Raw genomic sequence first — 8,240 nt, 5'->3', positions numbered from 1 at the left:
TTTATTACCCAGATTATGAATAGATGCCCATTTTCTCTTCTGAGCATTGCATTCCTAACAAAGAACATATGACACAATGCCTCCCTTGCCTGGAAAAGGAATAGAGAAGTTTCCCAGCTGATAGTTAACCTAGTCCAATGGTGCAATTGTACATTTTAAGCTAGTTTTTAAGGAAGTATTTTCTGTGGTTTGTTGTTTTGTTTCCCTCTCTCCTGCCTTAGTGGGCAGGGCATGGCTTGACCTTGTCAGGAGTGCTTGGGGATTGTTGCTGGGATCTTCTACACAATACAGTGCTGCAATAGGGCCATCAGGGTTTCTCAGGGGAGTTGGGTCATGTTGATGCATTGTGAGTAGAACAGTGAGGTCATAGGCTGAACTTGCCTTTAACTTATAAGCTCTCTACTTCTTGGTGTTTCTGAATCATTAAGAAAAGTTCCAATATTAGGCCTACCCTGTTTCTGAGGGTAGAAAGCTTTCCATCAGGAATAGTTCAAATATAACATTTTGGCATGAGGAAGGGACACCTTTGACACTCAGTGTGGGCCTATGGCTGGATTCTTCTTACTGTGTCTAATCTGTTGGCTAGCACTGCTTCTCTGAGCTGTTCTTCTCCATCTTTTGTATGATTTTAATATTTTCCTTTTCCTGGAGTTTTATGACCTTCTAGGCTTTAGAATTCAGAAGTACTTTGGCTTTGGTAGTCATTCTTTTTGAACCTGAGAGGAAGTAAAATGTAAAACATAAGTGCCAAAATTAAAGAATGGCCAGATGAGGCCATTCTCTGTTGGCTGTGCCTCAGCAGTCGGCATGGATTTCTGTGTTAATAGAGAGATATAAGATCTGTGCCAGGTGCAGGATTTTGGTTCACAGTATCAAAGTATTCTGGTCTCTGTGGTGAATAAGAGCCCTGGGTCTGATGTGTGTGTCTGTGGAGGAGGATGGGTTGTCATGGTTTATTCTCGAGTGTCAGAGTCACTCTGGAAGCCCCTGAAGTCTGCTGCTCAGTTGCTTAACTCTTCTAATATAGGCTGAAGGTATGGTACTTCCCCACCATGGCTTGCCATTTTTAGGTATTGAGCTAATCAATTAATCAGGTCTTAACTCTTCTCTCTGATGCTTTTTATTAGAGGGTCAAATGACATATGTTTGAAAACTTCCTGAAAGATGGATACTCCGCTGTCTCTTCTGAACCTCTCACTCATGATCCTAATGCAATTTTCTTTCAGTCTACATCTTCTTCCCTCTCCCCACCGAAATTGTTCTCAATAAGGTAAAGTTACCATATGTGTTAGTTTCCTATTGCTGCTGTAACAGATTACCACAAACTTGGCTTAAAACAACACAAGTTTATTCTCTTAACAGTGCTGTAGGCTAGAAGTCTGAAATCAGTTTCACTGGGCTCAAGTCAAGATGTTGGCAGGGCTTGTTCCTTCTGAAGGATCTAGGAGAGAATCTATTTCTTTGCCTTTTCTAGTTTCCGGAGGCCATTTGCATTCCTTGATTCATGACCCCTTTCTTGTGTCACTTCAACCTCCATTGTCATATGTCCTGCTTCCTCTCCTGCAGTCAAATCCCTCTCTGTCTCCCTCTTATAAGGGCAATTGTGGTTACTTTTAGGACCCACCTGGATAATCCAGGATAATTTCTCCATCTCAAGATCTTTAACTTAATCGCATCTGCAAAGTCCCTTTTGCATATAAGGTAACAGTCACATGTTCCAGGGATTAGGACCTGGATATCTTTGGGGGCTATTGTTCAGCCTACCACAGCATTGATTTCCTAATTTTCAAATCCAATGTCTTCTTTTCAGTCCTCATCCTAGCTCTTTAGACATTTCATACTATCAACTACTCTGGGAAAAACTTCTCTGACTTTCAAGATATGGCTATTTTCTTTCTTTTTTTTTTTTTTTTTTTTTATTGCAGTAACATTGGTTTATAACATTGCAAAAATTTCAGGTGTACATCATTGTACTTCTATTTCTGCATGGACTACATCAAGTTCACCACCAAAATACTAATTACAACCCATCACCACACACATGTACCCAATTATCCCTTTCACCCTCCACCCTCCCCCCTTCCCCTCTGGTAACCACCAATCCAATCTCTGTCCCTATGTGTTTGTTTATTGTTGTTATTATCTACTACTTAATGAAGGAAATCATACGGTATTTGGCCTTCTCCCTCTGACTTATTTCACTTTGCATTATACCCTCAATGTCCATCCATGTTGTCACAAATGGCTGGATTTCATCGTTTCTTATGGCTGAGTAGTATTCCATTGTGTATATATACCACAGCTTCTTTATCCATTCGTCCCTTGATGGGCACTTAGGTTGCTTCCAGTCTTGGCTATTGTGAATAACGCTGCAATGAACACAGGGGTGCATGTACCTTTGCAAATTGGTGTTTTCAAGTTCTTTGGATAAATACCCAACAGTGGAATAGCTGGATCATATGGTAGTTCTATCCTTGATTTTTTGAGGAATCTCCATACTGTTTTCCATAGTGGCTGCACCAGTTTGCACTCCCACCAGCAGTGTATGAGAGTTCCCTTCTCTCCACATCCTCTCCAACACATGTTGTTTCCTGTCTTGTTAATTATAGCCATTCTGACAGGCGTGAGGTGATATCTCATTGTAGTTTTGATTTGCATTTCCCTGATAGTTAGTGATTTTGAACATCTTTTCATGTGTCTGTTGGCCATCTGTATATCTTCTTTGGAGAAATGTCTGTTCAGGTCTTTTGCCCATTTTTTAATTGGGTTGGTAGTTTTTTTGTTGTTGAGATGCATGAGTTCTTTATATATTTTGGAGATTAAGCCCTTATCAGATGTATGGTTTGCAAATATCTTCTCACAATTGTTAGGTTGTCTTTTCGTTTTGTTGATGGTTTCCTTTGCTGTGCAGAAGCTTTTTAGTTTGATGTAGTCCCATTTGTTTATTTTTTCTATTGTTTCTCTTGCCCGGTCAGATGTGGTGTTAGAAAAGATGTTGCTAAGACCGATGTCGAAGAGCGTACTGCCTATGTTTTCTTCTAGAACTTTCACAGTTTCAGGTCTTACATTCAAGTCTTTAATCCATTTGGAGTTAATTTTTGTGTATGGTGTAAGGTAAGGATCTACTTTCATTTTTGCATATGGCTCTCCAGTTTTCCCAACACCATTTGTTGAAGAGACTTTCTTTTCCCCATTGTATGTTCTTGGCTCCTTTGTCAAAGATTAGCTGTCCATAGATGTGTGGGTTTATTTCTGGGCTTTCGATTCTATTCCATTGATCTGTGTGTCTGTTTTTGTGCCAGTACCATGCTGTTTTGGTTACTATAGCTTTGTAGTATATTTTGATATCAGGGAGTGTGGTACCTCCAGCTTTGTTTCTTTTTCTGCGGGTTCCTTCAGCGATTCGGGGTCTTTTGTTGTTCCATATGAATTTTAGGATTCTTTGTTCTATTTCTGTGAAAAATGTTGTTGGAACTTTGATAGGGATTGCATTGAATCTATAGATGGCTTTAGGAAGTATGGACATCTTAACTATGTTAATTCTTCCAATCCAAGAGCACGGAATATCTTTCCATTTCTTTGTGTCTTCTTCAATTTCTTTCAGAAATGTTTTATAGTTTTCGGTGTACAGATCTTTCACCTCTTTGGTTAAATTTATTCCTAGGTATTTTATTCTTTTTGTTGCAATTGTAAATGGGATGGTATTCTTAATTTCTCTTTCTGCTACTTCGTTGTTAGTGTACAGAAATGCAACTGATTTTTGTATGTTGATTTTGTATCCTGCAACTTTACCATATTCGTTTATTACTTCTAAAAGTTTTCTGGTGGATTCTTTAGGGTTTTCTATATATAAAATCATGTCATCTGCAAATAGTGACAGTTTCACTTCTTCCTTTCCAATTTGGATCCCTTTTATTTCTTTCTCTTGCCTGATTGCTCTGGCTAGGACTTCCAATACTATGTTAAATAGGAGTGGTGACAGTGGGCATCCTTGTCTGGTTCCTGTTCTTAGAGGGATAGCTTTCAGTTTTTCACCATTGAGGATGATGTTAGCTGTGGGTTTGTCATATATGGTCTTTATTATGTTGAGGTACTTTCCTTCTATACCCATTTTATTCAGAGTTTTTATCATAAATGGATGCTGGATCTTGTCAAATGCTTTCTCTGCATCTATTGAGATGATCATGTGATTTTTGTTCTTCATTTTATTAATGTGGTGTATTACGTTGATTGATTTGCGAATGTTAAACCATCCCTGCATCCCTGGAATAAATCCCACTTGATCATGGTGTATAATCTTTTTAACATATTGTTGTATGCGATTTGCTAGTATTTTGTTGAGGATTTTCGCATCGATGTTCATCAGTGATATTAGCCTGTAATTTTCTTTTTTTGTGTTGTCCTTGTCTGGTTTTGGTATCAGGGTAATGTCAGCTTCAGAGAATGAGTTAGGAGCTTCCCCCTCCTCAATTTTTGGAAGAGTTTGAGAAGGATAGGTATTAAGTCTTCTTTGAATGTTTGGTAGAATTCACCAGGGAAGCCGTCTGGTCCTGGACTTTTATTTTTGGGGAGGTTTTTGATTACTGTTTCGATCTCCTTACTGGTGATTGGTCTATTCAAATTCTCCACTTCTTCTTGATCCAGTTTTGGAAGGTTGTATGATTCTAAGAATTTATCCATTTCTTCCAGATTGTCGAATTGGTTGGCATATAGTTTTTCATAGTATTCTCTTATAATCTTTTGTATTTCTGAGGTGTCTGTTGTAACCTCTCCTCTTTCATTTCTGATTTTACTTATTTGTGCCTTCTCTCTTTTTTCTTGGTGAGTCTAGCTAAAGGTTTGTCTATTTTGTTGATCTTTTCAAAGAACCAGCTCTTGGTTTTATTAATTTTTTCTATTGTTTTTGGTCTCTATTTCATTTATTTCTGCTCTGATTTTTATTATTTCCCTTCTTCTACTGATTTTGGGCTTTGTTTGTTCTTCTTTTTCCAGTTCCTTTAGGTGCATTTTTAGGTTGTTTATTTGAGATTTTTCTTGTTTGTTGAGATAGGCCTGTATCGCTATAAACTTCCCTCTTAGAACCGCTTTTGCTGTATCCCATAAATTCTGGCATGTCGTATTTTCATTTTCATTTGTCTCCAGGTATTTTTGATTTCTTCTTTGATTTCTTCGTTAACCCAGTCGTTGTTCAGTAGCATTTTGTTTAATCTCCATGTATTTGTGGCTTTTCTGATTTTCTTCCTATAGTTGATTTCTAGTTTCATACCGTTGTGGTCAGAAAAAGATGCTTGGTATTATTTCAATCTTCTTAAATTTATGGAGACTTGTTTTGTGGCCTAATATGTGATCAATCTTGGAGAATGTTCCATGTGCATTTGAAAAGAACGTGTATTCTTCGGTTTTTGGATGGAATGCTCTGTATATATCTACTAGGTCCATCTGTTCTAAGGTGTCGTTTAAGGCCAATGTTTCCTTATTGATCTTCTGTTTGGATGATCTATCTGTTGGTGTAAGTGGAGTGTTAAAGTCCCCTACTATTATTGTGTTACTGTCTATTTCTGTTTTTATGTCTGTTAATAATTGCTTTATATATTTAGGTGCACCTACATTGGGTGCGTAGATATTTACAAGTGTTAGATCCTCTGTTGGATTGTTCCCTTGATCATTATGTAATGCCCTTCTTTGTCTCTTTTTACAGTTTTTGTTTTAAAGTCTATTTTGTCTGATATGAGTACTGCTACCCCAGCTTTCTTTTCATTGCCATTTGCGTGGAGTATCTTTTTCCATCCCTTCACTTTCAGTTTGTGAGTGTCTTTAGGTCTGAGGTGTGTCTCTTGTATGCAGCATATATATGGGTCTTGTTTTTTTATCCAGTCAGCCACTCTATGCCTTTTAATTGGGGCATTTAGTCCATTGACGTTTAAAGTAGCTATTGATAAGTATGTACTTACTGCCATTTTTTAACTTTTTTATTTTTTTCCTCAGTGTTTAAGTAGTCCTTCTCTGTTCCTTACTTCTTCTATACAGAATTGATGGTCACTTTAGTTTGACCTCTGTCTGAAAGCTGTACTCTTTAACTACCCTCCTCCCTCCTTTTATGTTTTTGATATCATATCTAACCTCTTTTTTGTGCATTTGTATCCATTACGTTCTAATCGTGGAAATAGATAATTTTTCCTATTTGTGGTCTTCTCTTTTCCCCTTTAATCAGTCCCTTTAACATTTCTTGTAACACTGGTTTCTTGGTGACAAACTCCTTTAATTTTTGCTTATCTGGGAAAATTTTGATCTCTCCTTCCATTTTGAACGATAACCTTGCTGGGTAGAGTATTCTTGGCTGTAAGTTTTTTCCTTTTAGCACTTTAAATGTATCGTGCCATTCTCTTCTAGCCTGTAAGGTTTCTGCTGAGAAGTCAGCTGATAGCCTTATGGGGTTTCCTTTGTATGTAACTTGACATTCTCTTGCGGCTTTTAGGATTCTCTCTTTAATTCTGGACATTTTGATTATGATGTGTCTTGGTGTGGGCCTCTTTGGGTTTATCTTGTTTGGGGCTCTCTGTGCCTCCTGTACCTGGATGTCTGTTTCCTTCCTTAGGTTAGGGAAGTTTTCATCTATTATTTCTTGAAATAGATTCTCTGCCCCCTTGTCTCGCTCTTCTCCTTCCGGGACACCTATAACACGGATGTTAGTGCGCTTGATGTTGTCCCAGAGGTCCCTTAGACTGTCCTCACTCTTTTTAATTCTTTTCTCTTTTACCTGTTCACCTTGGGTAATTTCTTCTAGTCTTTCTTCCAGCTCACTGATCCGTTCTTCTGTATCCTCTACTCTGCTTTTGAGTCCCTCTAATGAGTTTTTCATTTCCAGTATTGTATTCTTCATTTCTGATTGGTTCTTTTTATATCTTCCATTTCTTTGTTGACATTCTCACTGAGTTCATCTATTCTTCTCCCCAGATCAGTGAGCATCCTTAACACTCTTAGTTTGAACTCTCTGTCAGGTAGGTTGCTCATTTCTGTTTCACTTAGTTCCTTTTCTGGGGTTTTGTCCTGTTCCCTTACTTGGAATGTGTTCTTTTGCCTCCTCATTTTGCCTCTTTCCCTGTGCTTGTGTCTACGTATTAGGTAGGTCAGCTACGTCTCCTGCTCTTGGATAGGTGACCTTATGTAAGTGATGGCTTAGGAGGCTTCCAGTGTGCTTCCCTCAGTTCTCAATGTTCCAGGGGTGGCCCCTATGTGGGCTACGTGTGTCCTTCTATTGTGGCCTGTTAGCTCTCCCTATAGGCGCCCAGGGAGGCTGAGTTATGCTCCTGGCCAGCTGTTATAATGCTCAGCTGCTTGTAGTTGTTGTGGGCCCTTCAGTCTCTTTATCAGGTGTGGGGAGCCCCAGCACAGTTGGCTGTAAGTTCTAATACCACATTTGTGTTGCAGTATTTCTTTTAAGTGAGTAGGCCCCCAGTGTGGCAGGTTGTTAGGCTCAGGGCCTTAGAATTGCTGTAAACCTCTAGCCTATTAGGTCTCTTGTCAGCTCTCTGAGGATTGCAGATGGGTGGGGCTGGCCTCAGGCACAGGAGCACCCAATTGTTTCAGGCTTTGGAAGGTGGGGCAAACCTCCTATGTGGGTCTTTGAGAAGCACAAGTCTTCTGCAGCTGACAAGCCCTGCCGCCCAGAGGTCCACACACACAGTCAACACAGTCCTGCCCGTGTGGCGCCCGACCTCCCCAAGCGGACCCAGTCTCTCCACAGCGGGAGCCCCACACACTCCGCCACCACCCCACGCTCTCCACCCGCTCCTTGTGTACACCCTGCCCCGCTCAAGTCAGCTCAGTTGCCAGGCTGCAGAAAATCCAGTCACCAATCTATGCAGGCCCACACGTTGCCTGAGGGCTTGTTGTTAGGTGGGGCCAGTCTCTAGGGTGGGCTGCCTGCCATGGTTGAGCTGGATTAAATCGGTGCTCTAGCGGGTGGAGCAGACCCTGGGCTAGCAGGTCTCAGGGAAAACTCCAATGGCGTCTGTGTCAGCACGCTCACACCAGGCCACAACAATGGCCGCCGCCAATGTCCCAGTCCCTGGAGAGGTCTCACCCCTCACCGAGATGCACTCAGGGCCTATTAGGTGAGTCTCTTGTCACCAAAGCAGTGTGCACCTTTCTTTCTGGTGATTTTAGGATGCTTTCTGGAACGGGTGAGTTTGTGCGCGGGCCCTTTAAGAGCCAGTTTTAGTTTCTTTGTGAACCGGGTT

The 8,240-nt window shown here is 40.4% G+C and overlaps 1 long non-coding RNA gene across 1 annotated transcript in view; it reads left to right on the top strand.

The window, feature by feature from the left end:
• The first annotated feature begins 7,997 nt into the window (after window positions 1–7,997).
• Window positions 7,998–8,240, top strand: part of LOC147917282 (uncharacterized) — a 129,495-nt gene continuing 129,252 nt past the window's right edge. Inside the window, exon 1 of the long non-coding RNA XR_015551969.1 lies at window positions 7,998–8,114. This is a non-coding gene — a long non-coding RNA (uncharacterized LOC147917282). The remainder of the gene's footprint in view (window positions 8,115–8,240) is intronic.

The sequence above is a fragment of the Ceratotherium simum genome, chromosome 4 (genome assembly GCF_057802395.1).
Source record: "Ceratotherium simum simum isolate JZ-2026a chromosome 4, ASM5780239v1, whole genome shotgun sequence".
In the NCBI taxonomy this organism is placed as follows: Eukaryota; Metazoa; Chordata; class Mammalia; order Perissodactyla; family Rhinocerotidae; genus Ceratotherium; species Ceratotherium simum.
The sequence above is the reverse complement of the archived record's forward strand: the minus strand, read 5'-3'. Positions and strand labels throughout refer to the sequence as shown.